The 19,590-nt window shown below is 31.8% G+C and overlaps 1 protein-coding gene across 3 annotated transcripts in view; it reads right to left on the reverse strand.

Annotated features, from left to right (window-relative positions):
* LOC148307799 (very long chain fatty acid elongase 7-like) overlaps positions 1-17,819 on the reverse strand; it is a 58,464-nt gene extending 40,645 nt beyond the window's left edge. Inside the window, exon 1 of one of the 3 annotated variants that reach the window (XM_088262808.1) lies at positions 17,282-17,819. The gene's annotated coding sequence lies outside the window, so the exon portion shown is untranslated. Of the gene's footprint in view, positions 1-2,131; positions 2,362-4,607; positions 4,670-17,281 lie in introns of those variants that run through there. The other 2 variants (XM_088262809.1, XM_088262806.1) reach the window with 2 other exon arrangements.
* Between the last annotated feature and the right edge of the window lie 1,771 nt (positions 17,820-19,590).

Consider the following 19,590-nt stretch of genomic DNA (forward strand, 5'->3'; position numbering starts at 1 on the left):
ATTTACATACTATATTTTAAGGTTTAAACAAACACATAGGTTTAGTTAAAGAAAAGCAAAAATAAATACAAAAAAAAAGAATTTATTGTATATGGTAATGTTCTTAGATATTAAATATTTAAACTTACTTAAAATATTATTGAAGGATAATTTTTATTTATTTCGTGGATATACCATATTATATTACATGTGTACATTCTTGTTAACATGAAATCATTATGCAACTTATTGTCAAAAATTACATTTAAAACGAATGTCACTAAATACATGTCACACATAATTTAAAATAAAATCGATACTACATAAAAATAGTAAATGCCTATTGTTTATATTATTTTAAACAAGTCTGCTTGAAAGAGTGAAAAATGAGAATACCATAACAAAAACAAAATATATATATTTTTTAATCAAAATTTGTTGGTTGAGTAACAAAATATCTGAATCGTAGGGGTTTTTACTTAAATATATTTTTATGAAGTATTATATGAACACAATAAAAAATATATGAAAAATCTGTATAAACTATTAGATTGGAAACAAATCGATAAGATATGTAAAATGAACCGATTTCTTCAATATTATATATAATACATAAACACATTCATAAACATGTGGATAATTTCTGTTTCTTTCAAAAAATGACAGATATTCCACATTTTTCGTCTCACTTTATAAAGTGATTATTATTATAACACAAAAATTGTCGATAAAATGGTTACTGTACGATAATACAAGTTCATGGCATGGCAATGGAAGTCCTCTTCGAGACATGTCAGTAAAAATGTGTAATTTGCATTCAATCAATATAACCAACAGATTGAAAGGTTCAACGTGTGTTTATATTATTATTATTATCACTTCCGCGCATTTCTAAGGCTGGGTATTCCACCATATGCGTACTATGTATATGGCAATGCGCTCTAAGGTATCTACTATCCACTACCCACATATTGCATGGCCTTCGTGTGTATTTATTATGTCGTCTCTCTTCTCTAAAGTAAACATTACATCTCAAGTATTGGCAAACAATAAAAAATATTTAAATTATACTGAGTTTTGTAATAGTTCGATAATGAAAGATGTAATGATACTGGAAATGTAAATTGTAAATAGAAAACCACCTGAATACGAAAATACAGTCGAACTCCCATATTGCGATGTTGGTAAATCATAGCAAAATATATTAAAATAGAAAAGTCGTAGTAAATAATACAGATTTAGTATTAAATTTAAATAGAGATTCATTTTATGATTGTTGAGATACTATTTTTTTTTGTTTTTTTCAACAATTTTTTCTTCTTCATTTCTTAAACTTAATTGATAGTCAAAATGTGCGTAAATTATCTATGTAATACATATATGGAATTCGGGAATTTCTTTAAAAATAATGTATAGTATAAATAAAGAGATATTTGGTGAAATTGTTTATCGGTTTGTAGCTGTATAAATATTACGAATCAAAGGGAAAAACTTCGTAAATTAGAAATTGATGTTCATTAAACATAATGCAAAATACGTGAGGAAGGTTTAGTATATTATATAAACAAAGTGACGAATATTCTTAATGTTTAATGTTGAATAAAAACATTCGATATTTTCCTAAGTGTAATTTAGAAAAAAAAATCAAATAAATTTATATGTAGTTATTTATTCGCATACTTTTTAATGGTGTAAATAATAATTGTTTCATATATATTCGTGTGATTTCAACCGTTTTTATGTTCTGAATTTTTGATTTTCATTATCTCACAACAGTAAAAATATATAAGTAAGAATAACCTAGATCTAAACGGGCGGTAAATTGTATGGACCCATTAGTACAATACAGGTCGATTATATATTTACAATTTAGTACTACTCAAAGATAATGTACCTATTACAACTTAAATAAATAACACGAATTATAACCATCTCATTTATATAGCATAAGTATAGCTCTTCCACTAGAAAAAGAAAATGTCCCCATTACGTTTATACACAAAATTATAGGGATTGTAATCTATAAACTTGTATTTTTATTTCAATTAAGAATCGTTAAAAAAATAATATGTAATAAAAAAATATATATTATATCGGCGTTTTAGGTGTAACGTAAATATATACTTATAAGCATAAAAATAAAAAGACTTACCCCTTTTTAATAATTTGGTATCAAAACAAATTCGAGCCTTTTTCGAAATTTTTTCAGAGGTGACGAACGTTTAAAGTTTATTTGTTCACAATGTGTTCACGTTAGCTGTATTCCGGCAAATTCAAAATGAAACGTACCGAGCGCGACACGGATTGTCGAAACGACGAAACGTACTAGAAGCCGAGTTCCGGCGACGCGAGCGTCCTGAGCCTAGCCAGCCGGTGCACTGCACGGACAGCTTTCAGGTATGATGCTTTATAAAACCACCTGCTCTTCCTTCGCGCGTCACGCGCCGCGCCGGGCTAGACCTTTGGCTCGCTAGCTCTTGCGCGCCCGTCCGCCGGATGTCGCGGGCTTCCAAAATCCGCATATCCGGAAAGCAGAGGGAAAACAACGCGAATTCGCGACAGCAAAATCGAAGGTGAAGGTTGTTTTACTAGCGAGCCCAGGAGGAAAACTAGGGTAGTCTTTCGTTCCGAGAAAAAATCTATTGCACATTTAAAAAATACAATAGGTTTTTTCATAATAATTTCATACGAATTTGAACGCATTTCAAATCTAAAATACTCGTTTAAAAACTTAATTAAATGAAATTTATTACGACGGAAATATGGACCTGGGTAAAGTTTCAAAAACATATCTTAGCGAGCTGGTAAAAATCTAAAGATGGAGACTGACCGGAGCATTTCGTAATAACGTAACGTAGTAACGTAACGTCGTAATGTCGTTCGCGGCAAGCATCCGACTTCGGATGGAGCACTCGGAACGCTGTACTGACTATACGAATGCTCGCATCGTAACGTGTAACGTTACGACGAAATGACTCTGGTTAGTCCCCACATTAATTTACCCCGAGAAAATGATCTGGCATTATGTGAAAAGACACGTACGTACTAGCGTTTTCGATTTTGATCAATTTTATTAAAATACAGGTTTCGAACACCAAAGTATAAAAAAATTTAAACCCGGGTTTTCCCGAGTTTACATGATTGTTTCCAGAGGTCAATAGCAAAGAACTAAAATAATAAATAGTTTATTAGAAGCATTTAATTTATTTCTGAATTTCAAATCCCAAGACTAATAGTAGAGTCAGAAACACTAGTATGTACCTACATATGTATAAAAATTAAAGGGACCAGGGTGATATAAGTCCTATTCGATTGTCCAGTCAAGACAAATTGATAGTCAACGAGAAATTTAATTAAGTAAGTATATGACAAAACATTTTATTATTTAGGGTGTCTTCTTTCCTTTTGTAAAAGTCTCTACTACATTAAGTGTTAATTTTTAAATCAAACTCAGGTTTTTTGAGTCTACTTTATTAACATAAAACACATCAAAATTAGTATTGTGACAATTTCGCCTAGTTATGGCATTTTCAAATGAATGGCTCTACTCTTTGTCGGATGGACCCATAATGGAAAGCCCTTTTCTACATTGTACGGCAGATAGGGCGAATTGGCTTCATTCGTCCAGTGACGTCCTGCTGACCGCATTCCCGAGCCAACATTCTGCTTCTATACAGATATTGCCAACTGATAGTTGACTACTACTAGCATTACGCCATTTCTCCGCAAAGGTATGGGGAAAAGGACGGAACGCCACATGTTTATCTTCGCGCACGTGCCTAGCTTCCCCGACAAAAAGATACAAATCATAAATAAAGTAGAATTTCGAGTTAGGACGAAAATTCAGAATAGTTCAAAGTCGACACATCAGATATAGGAGAAGAAGGAAGAATATTTCTAGTTCATTGATGACAAAAAATTTGACGTGCGTGAAAAAACATATGTGTTTTTTCACTGTAATATTTATTTAATACTATCCTGGACTGGTACCTGAAGCGCAATACTGATCACCTTATCTTCATATAATTAACTGTCAACATAACATTTCATCAATTTGATGCAGTGCCCTATGCACCATTGGGTGCGGACAAAGGTAAGTAGTAGTAGTAAATTGAAATTTAATGATTTTGGGTTTTTTGTTGTTATTGTTTTATTACTTACTTTTTTATGATTTTAAATAATAAAACAACAAATGTTATTTTTAGTTTAGATCATAAAATTTGCATTGTTTTATATATATGGGATTTCGATCTAAAACTGCTGTTATAAAGGGTAATTTTCTGAGGCTCGGGAACCGATTAGTCCATTTTGCATTACTTCGTATGAGAAATTTGTTTAAGGCTGCGAACAATTTTACGGTACGAATAAAGTTCGTAACTAGATTTTCCACAGTAGAGAATAAAACTTTTGTCATTTGAATTTTACGGAAGGGAAATAAACAAAAAAACCCATTGACGAAACGAATGAAACGAATAAATATATCATACAAATCAGGAATACTCTATACAATTAATATTCCTACATGTAAAGTTTAATTTACCTGAGTATTAAAATTACTTGTGCGGCTCGTAGGTACCAGAAAAATGCAAAAGAATGATAATAATATGGTAATAACATTAAATACGTACTTTAGTAAGTTGAAGAGTAGGTATTCATAATGAAGTAGCTCTCGGTGACGTGATCATGTCCACTGCAAATACAAACGTGTTGACAGCAAATGACGTACATAATATAATATTGTACTATTTGGCTAACTTTTCATACTACATACGTATGTACAATACACATCAATTTTGTATTACTTTGTATATTTTGATTTAAAAAAAGAAGAAAAAACAGGGCTGTACTGTAATTTGAATGATTATTTTATGTACCTACATATGCACAAAAAAAAATAGTGATTCATTTGTTTTATACAAATTCATCTGATAATATACATTATATTTATTTTAATATGTCATTTTTAAATATTTGCCCTATTTTTTATCTTGTTTTGTTAATTTTATTTTAAATTTCATACTATGCATTATTTGCCCTTAATCTGCATTTCTGAAACTAAATTTATGAAAAATATTATTTTTTCGGTAGGTATTTATTAATGTATTAATTTTAAATCAAACACAGATTTTTTGAGTCTACTAAGTTGTATTTTATTAACAAAAACACATAAAAAATTATATTGTGACAATTGTTTCGCCTTGTTAGGGCATTATCAAGCGAATGTGAAGATCAAATGGACTACGGTCCTTATGTAGCTATACAATTCTAAGTGACAGTTTTAACACGTGCAGCAATAATTTATGAGAGACAACAGTAGCTAATGGGGGATGTAGGTATGTACCCTTATATTTATTTTCTGGGAAAGGAAGAATTTATTGACATGGCCATATTTTAGAGAATTATTATTTTAAAGCTTAATACAATTGTTGGTAATATTATTTTTAAGAATTTATATATGTAGATGTAATTATTAGTTTATCAATAACGCATCAATTTAAGAATTTAAGAATTAAATTTAAGTATTTATATATGTAGATGTAATTATTAGTTTATCAATAAAGCATTATTAGTTTATCATAACGGTATTTATTACGTAGATTATTCAACAAATAAAAGTACTAGTTAAGTTATCTATTAAAATATCAGAGTTTATATAGAATTTACGTCGAGTTTTTAATTGAAAAATTAAGTTTCTGTGTCAGTATCCATTATTCCTTGCCCGTGAGGTGAGTGGTGTTTATTTTCTGTTCTTCTAACTGACAGTGTTGTATGTGTTACCCTTCCCATCGATTAATAGATTAACATAATTAAACTTTGACAAATGAAAATTTCTTAAATGTTAAGAACTTTCAATAATTTTGTCAATTTAAAGATCAAATTCGGATGTTTTTATATTCACCATAACACCACCAAGTTGTTCCAAGAATAAGGGTCCTACTATATACTTAATGATACTTTATTTAAATGTTTTAAAAACGAAGATGAAAATATATGTTTGCATGTTTACAAGATTGTTAATTATCTTATTTTTGTTTTCTTACTTTCTCACCATTTAGTGGTACAATGACGCAGGATGGAATGAAAAGTCATATCCTCCTATCCAAAAAATGCATTGTAATACGAATCCCTGGTAAAAATCATACAATACTCTACATAAATACTATTTGCGTGATCAAGTATTAGCGTTATGTGCAGATTTATCACGTTGTCTAAGATGACAATCACATAAAGTAAAAAACCAAAAATAAAAATCTAATAAATGTATAAGTAGATACTAAATATCACATGTGTAGCATATCCAAAGTGGAAATTCCCAAGACGTGCTCGGATTCTTTGTAAAATACATCTGAATAGGGAAAATTCTCCACAAATAATCTTAATAAGGATTTCCATTTGAACAAACTGTCACTTATCTCAGGATAATAACTATTATTATAATATTTTTAATCTTTCGATTTCGAGACGTACCTGTCTCTTCGTAAAAAAACAATCTCTACACTACCATGAAAATACATTGATAATTTTAAAAATTAAACACTTGTTTAATACCACTTAATTGATTTCATTACACACGTGTAGTTTTGGAAACTACAGTTGTTTTCATCGACGGGTGATTATTAAAACAATCAACGTGACATTCCACAAAGTGAATTCCGAATCAATAAATAATATGAAAAAAACGTGATGGCCATACCATGCAATAATCATACATTAAATCAATACAAAATCAATCACACGAGTTATTAGTCTGTCCGAAGACCAACATACGCCAATCCAAAATATGGGTGAGCGGGTTTATACTAACATTTTGTAAATGCTTGACTATAAAATAAATGATTTAAATATTACAAAATATTAATGATTCCATTTGATGTAATCCAAAGTAGCTTTTTGCCGACTGGTGGGACAGGTTACTGGTCCTATCTGCGATCCGCGATAAACAGGCACATTTATTTAAATGATATACTTACCAGGATAATATCCCCAATAATCATGGGTTATATTTTATAGTTTTAAGTTGGAATTCGGGCATTGCGCAACTAAATTTAATTATTTCATGCAAGCGTTGTTTCAAATTTGAAAACACTCATACTTTTTTTGAACTCACTTCTGTTGGGTATTGGGTTGGTTGGGTTTTTTTGTGGGTATTTTTCGAACTATAAGCTGCTCTCCTTATTTATATAATTAATAGGTTATCAACATAATACACACACGCAGTTATATTGTAATAACAGGTAATATCATTAAGTCGAGATTTGAACAGTAGGTAGGTAATGTAAAACGGAGAAAAATTATTTGGAAAAGATTTTTTTTTAATAACATAGTTCGAAAAAAATTGTTAATTATATTAGTGGAAGAGAGTACGATATTGAATACAAAAGTATTGTATGTATCGAATGTTATTAGTTAATTAATTCGGAATCGGACCGTTGATTCACTTTCTAGGTAAACGTCCAATGTTTGCCGATATGTAAATATGGTAAAACATTTTCATATTTCTAATCTATGCGTGTAGTCGGCAAAAACAAACACACAAGTGAGGTGAAGTCGTTTCATCGGAGCATTTCGTCCGGCGACTCGCAAAAGGCTGGAGGTGAGGCAAGGTCAACTCGATGTCGCTGTTTGCTTTTCTATTGTGATGAAGGCAACTCACCACAGCGATAATTAACACCGATACGATGATGAACGACTGATTACACCGCGGAAACTGGTCGCACTCGTTCCGCTCGCTAGACGCTAGACGACCAGGCTATGAGACCTAAGAGAGTTAGTATCCGTCGGACGGTACTGTTTGTCACAGTTTCCTACCAGTCTGGTTATATCTGGGTCCATCTTTCATATCGCACGTAACCGTGCTCTATATACTCGTCTGTTGCAAATATAATACAATCTTTTTAAAATCAATCTTACAGACGAGCGAAGCGTTAGTTGAATCCTCGATAAACTTTCGCGGTAGTACCTACGTTTACCGAGTAAAATAATTCTTACATACGACGATATAACTATTAGAATAAACACAATCCAAAAAATCAAACGCAGTTTCAGGCAGTAGAAAACTTGAATAAATATCTAACAACTCCTTTAAAATAATATGTGAACCCGAGCGCTTTCAGTATATTCAACATAAATTTACTGACAATTTTGATATTACTTTAAAAAGCATTTTTATTGTGTTTGCAATAGTTATATTTTCAAATATTACACCAAAAGATCGAAGATTTGTTTCGAAATCAGTATTATTTGAATAAATAAATTCAAACCCCTATACAATAACACTGATAAGTTATTTTATTTTTCATGTTTAACATGAATAGAAATCGATAAAACATAAATAATCAATAAAATAGTTAATTACGATTCCTAGAATAACTCAATGACGGTTGTCGGTAACGATTATTAGTAATCGGTTATTAACCAACAAATCGCCCTTCCATCGGCAGTCCCGCCCACAACACCTCACTCAGTACTTGCTAACACATTGTTTGCTCGTTTTAAGCAATCAGACGTCAAATCAAAATACACCGAATTACATCACGTCACTGTGTCGGTTATTTGTTCAGTGTCCGACACTCGGAGTGGGACATACCGGGAAACAATAATTCACCCAGATTCATATTTCAACGCCGGGTCTATGTCATATATCTGCCTTAGTAGTGTAGTGGTTGGCGCGTTTAGCTACCGTGCTGGAGGCCCCGGATTCGATTCCTAGGCGGGGTTTAAAATAAATGCTAGTGATTTTTCGCTGTATTATGACTTGGTATTATCCTGGACTGGTACAGTTCTGCAAGCTAAAGCTTGTTTTAGCTTGTAAACTGTAGTTGAAATGCTGGTAACCGATGACCAAACACAAGTCTTAAAATGTTCCACTCCTGGTATCGAACAGACACCAAAACCTTATACAAATAATTTTAAAAAAAATAATTGCAAAAACACCGAATCACTGTTTTTTTTAACATGCCATCATTTGACGCTACAAAACATGAAATAACTAACGCCTTACAACAAAAACAACAGAACAACTTAAGTTTCTTTACAAGTGCACTTATGAACTTACGAAGAATATGGTTGGTTCGTAGAGAGATATTATTATTATTCTTGTATATTGAGTAAAAAATCACATCGCGAAGGTAAAGTTTGACTGGAATAACGCAATTTATACGAAAATCAGGAGTTGATCTTGGAATTCAGAAAATACGAAGTGACTGCAAAATCAGTAAATGTCGATGAGTACCCGGGATTTTTTCGGTGGTCCTTGAGATTCTCCTTCCTCCTACTTTCATTAATGGCGTACCTATACGAGATATACAATTCACTTTCAAGCTTTTAAATAAGCAAATATATATTCATATATATATATATATATATATATATATATATATATATATATATATATATATATATATATATATATATATATATATATATATATATATATATATATATATAAAATATATATATATATATATATATATATATATATATATATATATATATATTTATATATATATATATATATACAGTATCTACTCAATGAATTAGGGCCACGCAGAATTTCGCGCAATTTCTCAATTCAAACAGGAATAACTCAGAGAAAACCTTGAATAAAACAACATTGAATTTTATTTACACATGAACACTTTATTACGCTTAAATTATGCATATATTTTCATATAAATATAGTTAGTATTTAGTATTTCCACCTTTGGCAGAAATAACTGCCTCAATTCTTTTTGGCATACTTAAAATGCACTGTTTTATCATGTTTTTTATTTCTTCGTCTTCTGACCAAATTTTTTGAACATTTTTTTTAGACAGTCTACTGTCGGATTTGGAAATGAGTATACCTTATTTTTTAACATGCTCCATACGTTTTCTATAGGATTAAGGTCCGGAGAATTTCCAGGCCAGGGGAGCAAAGGCAGATTTTTGTTAGACAAAAATTTTATTATTGATTTAGCCCGGTGGCAAGGTGCCCCATCCTGCATGAAGGTGTATGGACCTTCTATTGGGTCGAGTGTATGGTAGAAGGGCAATAAAATTCGTTCGAGGACCTGCTTATAGGAATTTTGGTTCATTGTTCCTTCCACGAAAAACAACGGTCCAGGTAAATTGTTAATAATACATGACCATATCATTGTTGCCGGGGGTTGTTTGATAACTTTTACCACACAGGCCTCATTGTAACGTTCCATTGATGTTCTCCTGACGAATTGACGGCTCTCTGTCACGGCTTCTAACCGGCACTCATCACTAAAGATGACCTGAAAAATAATGAAAATTTAAGTTTAATTCAAATATATAAGTTTATTTACTAAAATGATATGTTGAAAATTCAATTTAAATAAATACCTTTTTCCAATCATCAACCGAGTAATTTCGATGTAGCCTGGCCCATTTTAATCGATCCGCTTTCATTCGTGGTGTCAATTTTGGTACTTTTACAGGGCGCCTGCATTTCAGATTTACTTCGTAAAGACGTCGCCTCAGTGTTGATACCGATATATTTATACCCTCTTCTTCCAATTTTATTTTTAATGTTTTTGCTGATGCACTACGGTTTTCTAAGGCACTTTGAACGATTTTTCAATCAGTCCTCGGTGTTGTTTTTCTAATCCTACGACAGTTCTTTCGCCGATTGCTGGTGGCGGGTGACTGATTTTTTATTGATTTTGAAATTATGTCCACTGTTTGACGAGAAACGTTTTCTTTTTTTGAAATTTCTCTATTAGATAGTATTCCTAATTTCAGTAGCACTATAACACTAGACTTTTTTTCCTCAGAAATGTCTTTACTTTTTCCCATTTTGTCCTTTTCAAAAAAAAACACTTGTGTTTACAAAAAATTTTTATACTTTATGAACTAAAATTAAAAATTAAGTTTTTTTCACAAGACACGATAACTATATAACCTCTCTGAACAAAACAACAACCAGAACTCAAGAAACTTCACTAATAAATGAGATAGGACTATTATTTTAACTTTCAACTATCTGTCTACCTGTGCTAATTAGGGACCTTTCTCAGAAAAAGGGTTTGAAATTTTGTAAAGGCTTAAATAATCCAGGTATATTTTACATATTATTGAAGGTAATATACATGATATTAGATGTCAATAGAAAACTTAAAGTATTTATGTAAAATAAATATAATAATCCAAAAGATTTCAGAGTATTCAAAAAAATAATGGGTGGCCCTAATTCATTGAGTAGATACTGTATATATATATATATATATATATATATATATATATATTTTTTTAACTATAAATGTTTAATATCTCAGACACACTCAAAATGTTGTAAATATGATATTAAATAATAATAATGGACCAATTGTTAACATCGCTCGTACCGATATGTAAAATTCCATCAGACACTGCCTTTAATCAACAAGCAATTTCCTCAGACACCTTAGTCACATTACGACTAACTGTTTTTAAATAGTTTTGCCTGAAGGCTCGGTATTCACTTTCTGCGATGAATATTTGAATTTTATTTTATTTTTATTTACGACACTTTGAATGTGTCCAAATACTTGTTCACAAATCTGGATTTTCTCCAATTATTTTTCATATTATTACATGTCAAAAAAAACTCCTATGTGGAGAAAAACAAGATTCGTGAACAAGTATTTGGACACACTCAAAATATGAATAAAAATAACTGGTCAAACTACATAAAAAAATAGAAATCAAGTAAATCAATAAAAAAAATCCAGGCGTTTCTCAGTATGTGAATATAATCCAGGGTTCGGATCTTGCATACAAATAAAAGGTTCTGCTAAATAAAAGCCTTCCTCAATCCAATATAGATGGCTGTCACGAGATTGATCAATATATGCATCTAGGATTTCCAAAACATTAAGTAATGTGGTTGTCAATCGTGGATGGAATTGGTGAAAGCTGCATGTGTGTAAAGTGATCATTTAATCACCCTTTGGCAGGTCATAAGCCCGGTAAATACCCAGACTTCCATACTCTTCTTCATCCATGTTGAGATGTCGAAATGAATTTAATTTGTTTGATGTTGCGTTGAATGCAGAGATGTTAAAATACTAAATAAAATTGAATAACATTGTACAACTGGGATCATAGTGTTTCTTTTTTTACTTAAAGTCCAAGTGACTCTGAAATCTGGCTACAGCTTGTGCAACACCGTTTATCATGTCCCTACTCAGGCTTCAACTTTATGAGTTTCACAGCCTATGCTTACTCGTGAGTGGATTTACTCTTTACGTTTAAAGTTACTATAATTTCATGTCCGCCTAATTTTGTCCGCCTCCGTAGTGTAATGGTCAGCACGCTCGGCTACCGTTCTGGAGGTCCCGGGTTCGATTCCCAAGGGGGGTTAAATAAATTTAAGTGATTTTTTCACTGTCATATTTATTCAATATTACCCTGGACTGGTACCTGAAGCGGAGGGCTGATCACCTTTCCTTAATGTGTAAACGATCAAGATAACACTGCGTTTATATGACGCAGTGCCCTATGCACCATTGGGGTGCGGAAAAGGGTTTTATTTTTTTATTTATTATAATTTCATGTAATTCATGAGTGAAAATTCTAGGCAAAAACACTCGCTGCATAGTGTTTCTAATTTTGCAGACCGCAGATGTATTGCTAGCTCCTGGTCGCCGGCATCCTATGCGTTGCGACATGCCCTGTTTATGAGACATTTTACTTGTTTTATTTTCCATGTAAATTAATTTTGGCGCGCATGTCCAATACACAAGTTAATAATATAATCTGCTCACTAAAATACTATTAGAATAATATCGTTCTGTTCAGCAGCGAGCGGACATCGCGTGGAATACATTTTGCTTCTCTATCCAGCATTTATCTTTTTAAATTGATGGCCCATGGGTTTTGCAATCCATAGATGTTCATGAAACCGCAATTAATAATAATAATAATAATTTTGGATGATTTATATAGCGCCATTTTCGTAAAAAACTACCTAAGGGCGCTTAAACATATATGGATTATGATATAAAAATTATAGTGAGAGATAAAAAAATATTAAAGATAAACGTCGTCCATCGGCTGAGTCTGAAGGGGGGAAAGTGAAGCCGTCGTATTATTGCGCTTTCTTCTGATTCTTCTTGGGCTGGACCATGGCCAAGATGTTGGGCAGGACGCCTCCCTGAGTGTGGTAGCGGTAGAGCAGCTTGTTGAGCTCCCATCATCTTGAATAGTCAACTGAAGTTGGCGGGGGTGATGCTGGTCTTCTTGTTGTCACTGGCGGCATTGCCGGGCATCTCCAGCACCTTGGCCGCCAGGTACTCCATGACTTAAGTTGTCCAAGTTGACAGTGCCAACCATAGAAGCATAATTCCAACCAGATCCAAATAATATCGTGAACTTTCGTTTATAATGTCATCGACTCGAAATAATAAATGTAAATAATTCAAAAGTTGAGATCGGAAATATCTTTTAAGAAGGTTGTTTAAATATATTATATTATATATATATATATATATATATATATATATATATATATATATATATATATATATATATATATATATATATATATATATATATATATATATATATATATATATATATATATATATATATATATATATATATATATATATATATATATATATATATATATATATATATATATATATATATATATATACATATGTTCGTTTAGTTCAAATATTAAATCTCCTAAAGGTATTCACCGATTGCTTTAGAATTTTGACGCAACGTTAGTTTTTAGGTACTATATACCCCTGACAGGCAAAAATACGATTTTTTTTACCGAAATGGCTGAGCTATCTGTTAAACATAACAGCAACACGCGTAATATTAACATTGGTGAACAGCGTGCTTCTTGACAGATGTTCTCACTAAGTATTCTTAATGTTTTCGATTGCGTTATTTGTTCGTAGATTCTTATGTTTTCGTTGCTTTACAAGTATTCTGAAATAAAACAGATAATAAATTGTTTTCTTTTCCATTTGACCAGGCTGAGGCACAGCAACGCGTGGCCGAGTGTAGCTATAATTAATAAATATTTAATTATGTTAACATTTGAAAAAAAATGCAACCCTTTATTTATCCTAGCGGTTTGTCCTTTGAAACATGGAGATTGAACGTACATACGCCCATTTTTAATCATTTTACTTGGCAGTTGCCGTAATGCTGCACCTTCGCGTTCTGGTGTGGACTATTAACATTCTTTATGGTTTATCTTGCATCTAGCGAGAGATATTGGTTGTTGGTAATTGGTGGTAACTCGCGGTTAGGAGAGAAATATGAGGACTTTCGTAACAGGTAGATAAATTATTAAAGCGATTCATTCAAAATTGGTATAATTATATTTAGTATGGTGAAACCTACCGATAGCACAAAAATGGGCTCTGAAAATTAATTGATATAAGGAAAATGTGAAGTGATGAAAATTGTTATTTCTTGAATATTTTTACAAACAAACTAAAAGGAAAAATTAAATAAACATAAAGTAAGTTCGGATACTTGCGCTAAATTCAATATTCCTCGTTAGTGCTGTAGGCACGCTATATGTGAATAGTTAAATATCCAAAATAAAATGTCAAATAATAGCGACCCTTCACGTCAAAACATCATAAACGACAAAATATTTTTTTATGTAAATCTGCTTAAAGTTTTTTAGGCAAGATCTGGAAAAAAACGTACTCTTTATAGCGATTAATTTATGTAAATTGAAAGATTATTCAATTACAAAATTATTATTCCTTGTTACAAAAAACAGAAGACTTTACTTTTTGACAATATTATTATTAGTTACATAAGTTATTAACTTATTTTACTGTAGTCTAAAAAAACTTAATTAAAATAATAAATTATGTGTTATATTTACGTTATAAAGAGACATTTAATGTATTGATGTATTGGATGTTCCATAACAGAATAAATATCTTTACAATGTGTTTTTTGAAGTGAGACTTCGTAGGCGGCGTTTCGATAATTTTACGAGAATTGAGGGTGAAATCTCAAGGACGCGTCACGTTTAAAAGGCACATTTGTTTACATGAGAGACAAGAAAGATATGGCGGAGAGAAGAAGAAAGACAGCTATACATTCCGACGACAGGTGTGGAGGAAAAGAGAGCGACGTATACACAACGATACAAAACGATATAAGTAATAAGATAGTGACGCATATGCGCGCGTTTTAAATTTTAGAAACTATATATGAACAACTGAGATACTGCGCGACGTGTAAGTAATATTTAACAATGTGTTTTAACAAAGCCGACGAATCAGTAACAAAATCCGGATATACAATAGATGCTACTTTTTGTTGTCATTACGTTTTCTGGACTGGAAGCAGAAGACTAATAAGACTGATCATCTTGTATTATCTCGATGATCTCGAATCTTCAGTTGGAAGGAATATCGGATTCGACACACTCCGCATATCATCAAAACATCATTTCGGCGAAATTCATAAAAACTATTAAAGTTAGGTTTGTTTTGTTTTGTCCGCCTCCGTAGTGTAATGGTCAGCACGCTCGGCTACCGTTCTGGAGGTCCCGGGTTCGATTCCCAAGGGGGGTAAAAATAAATGTAAGTGATTTTTTCACTGTAATATTTATTCAATATTACCATGGACTGGTACCTGAAGCGGAGGGCTGATCACCTTTCCTTCATAAGTAAAACGATCATGATAACACTGCGTTTATAAGACACAGTGCCCTATGCACCATTGGGGTGCGGATAAGGGTTTTATTATTATTATATTATTGTTTTGTTTTAGTCGATTTGCTAAAAAATAATTATACGATCTGTAAAATATCGTACACTTGGAGGATCAAAGTGAAATATAATATATATAAGCGATCAAGATAAATTAACAATAAAAGTGCTAAAATGGTTGAAGGTTGTAGGGTTTCCGTTCCTAAACGTGTTGCACCTTGAAATTGGTAACAAAAATAGATATCCTGACGCCAGATGTTCTATCGGGAACCCAGATTCGCGCTAGGGAACAAAATCTCAAATTTCTTGTCAAAGCCCAGGGAGGATATGAGTATGAACATTATTAAAATTTTGAAAATGCTTTAATAATGAATGACTAGTTGTCAAAAACTTGGCTTGGTTGGCTGTAAAATACCTAAATCTATTTCTAATTCTAGTTTTCGATAATTAAATAGGCTTCTAAAGTTATGCTTAAAAGTCATGATTAATTTTCAACAAATAATAAAAATAAACATAAAATAATTACTAACCATTTTTTTTTAAATGAGAAAAATAAAGTTAAAAAAAAACAGATCACTCACTATTTTAGTACCGTAGAACGGGGCTTCTTGAACTTTGATGTGTTACTTGAGCCCAGTACAATTTTTTTATTTAAATCTGCATTTGGTCTACAATAATGAACGTATCGACATGATTCATTGTTTCCCTGAGAGGTGACACTTATTGTCACGATACTTCGATCGACACCACGATCTATTTTTTTTGTACTGGGCTCAAGTAACACATCAAAGTTCAAGTAGCCACGTTCTACGGTATATAAGAATTGTGGATACTATAATAATTTAGATTTTATCAGTATAATAATTATAATAAATATTATTTCTTGGTAAAAATCACAACTCATTTTTCCATCTCCTAAATCATCAATACACAAAAACCCAAAAATGTATGTATGTATATAAAAAAAGATTTCAGGGATAAATTATTGTATTAGTTTTCGCGAGCACACTTATAATAACTAAAAGTCTATGCAGTCGAACAGAATCTGTATGTAAACACGGTATCAAAAATATTAATACAACATTTTGTAATTTGAATTTAACGCCTTTTTGCTATCTTATTTTTATTCATCACAAGATAGAGAGCAATAAACCAACGTTTTTAATTAAACAAATATGTCTTACACAAGCAGGGAAATTTGAAAACAATATTTTATGCAATGGGGTTTCGGAGTATACGATAAATTGCCAGAAAAAAAATTATTTGGGTAATGAGTCAATACTTATTACCCAAATATAATTACAAAAACATATTTGAAAAATATATATTTATTATGTGGGCGATTATGATTTTTTAAGTATCAGGCAAGTAAACGGAAGTAAAAAAATATTTACATTGATTAAAAATATTAAAAACTAAAAAGGGTAAAAAAATATGTTGGGGTTCGAAATATTAAATATCATAATGTAACCTGATTTGTAATATTTCATCAATAAAATTTTATTAATAATTTTATGTTATGTCACATCAATTCGTACACACTAATGTGGTCCATTATTTTTAAATTAGCAATCGAGTAAGTAACGTATATGGAATTACAAAGAACATTTTACCTTTCCCAAGAGAAGCGGTGGGGCGCCTGCTTTAGTATCTTCGAATTGATTAATGCCTCGATAACAATTAAACCAATTTAGAACAATAATTATCACCAAAAAGTATTTTCAGACGTGAGATTACACTGATGATTCATTCTATGAACGATAGGAGTGGGTTACACCTTTTTTTATCGCGGAATAAATATATAAGTGACAATACTATTATTACTTGCACACATAGTTTATTTTTTATTTTTAAAAACAAAAACACTATTAAGTTAGAATCCTCCGAAAACTTTAACACGAAACATAAGTGTCAAATGACAGCTTTTTTAAGGTTAGAATAGCTACATGAAGGCCGCCCATTTACTTATCATAAATACCCTAATGTACACACACTTATTGATTATTTGAACACAAAAATTTCAAATTTATTATCTCAATGCGCATAAACTAATAAGAAAAGTCAGAAAAATAAGTTACAACTGACAGCGGACCCGAGAGGACGCCACTCCACTTATAGGTTAGGTCGCCGCCGACTGGGCGGTTTAAATTTGTTTCGTTGGTATCCCTGTTCCCTGTAGGTAAAATAACGAACATTACACGGTCGTCAAAATTGACGCTTCGTCCTGCATTCTGAAATCAGCTGACTGAAATTGGTATATACTTATATATTAATTTTGTAGGAAGATGTTACATTTACTATCATAAGATATTTTGTTTTCTAGACTCCAGTTTTTTTTAAACATTGCTTTAGGTTTTGTCTTATTTACATTATGTAATAAATACTGTCAACGTGCATGAATTTTAATTTTGGGTAGGGTGAAGTATAAGTATTAGTGATTGATTACTGAGTGACTAAAGATTAAATAAAAATACTATCAATCAGTACATGTGTGTTAGATATGAGTGATCGTATTAAATAACAACGATTGTGGATTCAATAATTTAATACGCCAATCATTTAATGACCCCAAATCTCTAGATTTTTTTTTATTTGACATAAATGTTTACAAACTATAGCTGGATAGAACTATAAACCCTGAAAAAGTAAAAAAAAACCCAATAGGGTAACTGAAAAAGTAATAGTTACCAATGAGTCACTTATAATGGGTGCCCATCTAATTTGAAATACACAAAGCGGTGGGTAATCGCTTTGAACAATCCCGATGGAGTTCCCGGGTTCAATAGAAATATAAGTGATTTAACATTTTTAACATTTATCTGACTGATTATTATTGATCACGTTATTGACGACCAAGATAACACTGCGTCTGTGCGATGCAGTGCCCTATGCACCACTGGGTGTGCATGACAGTTAAAATACTTTTTTTTTTCTGGTGTTAATTTTTTTAATTTTGAGTTTTTTATCTCGTTGAAGTAAAACTTTTATTTTTTTATAATCTTTAAGTCATTGCATCTGTAAAAAGTAACAATCAGTTTCAGGAACCTACATTTATATTTAAATTGAAAACCATTAAAAATGTATTGAATCAAATTTATATTTTTAAAGTGAAACTTCGTAAGCGGGGATTCGGAAAACGATAATCGGACGGGAATCGAGATTGAAATCTCAAGGACGCGTCACGTTTATAAGCACATTTCGTTACATTAGAGAGAAGAAAGAGATCCATACATTCCGACGTCACGGGAGTGGATCAAAAGAAAGTCACAACGATACGATAGAATAAGATAGTATTGCGCGCGTGCGCGGTGTAATTAACAAACCCAACGAATCAACAACATTATTTGGAAGTAGATAGATCAAATTTTTTCTCGTTATCTTTAAAATATCGAATCACGGATATAATCGTATATCATATTTTAGACACATCACAAACCATTTATATCGGAATTACCAATTAATGCAATCATCAATCAATGACAGTATAAACATTGAATAAACAATTTTATTTGTATGAAAATTTTGCATTCTTTTTATTCTTTTGCGATTCTTGCGATTCTCGCATAACGAGTAACAGAGGTAGGGCAATTCCCTTTTTCACGACATTCACATGTGAACCGGGGCTTTCGTGGCTTGGGAAGGAGTTGCCAAGAGGACTCTTACTTCTGCTAGGAAACATTTTTGGCCAGAGAGTGTTTTCAAATGTGATTTCGAAACGGTAACTGTGGAGTCTACAGTCAACGAAATTATGTCATTAGCTAATATCATGGGACTCGAGGTGGATAACAACGATATTGAGCTTGTGAAAGAGTAAAGCCAAGGGCTGACCACCGAAGAGCTTATGGAGTCGTATCGTGTTTCACAGCAATACATTATATTTCTAAATAATGCTATCTATTTTCTCCTCCGCCTTTGAGGAGGA

Source organism: Brachycentrus maculatus, unplaced genomic scaffold, assembly GCF_059751285.1.
Source record: "Brachycentrus maculatus isolate JH-2025_06_01 unplaced genomic scaffold, ASM5975128v1 h1tg000189l, whole genome shotgun sequence".
Classification (NCBI taxonomy): domain Eukaryota; kingdom Metazoa; phylum Arthropoda; class Insecta; order Trichoptera; family Brachycentridae; genus Brachycentrus; species Brachycentrus maculatus.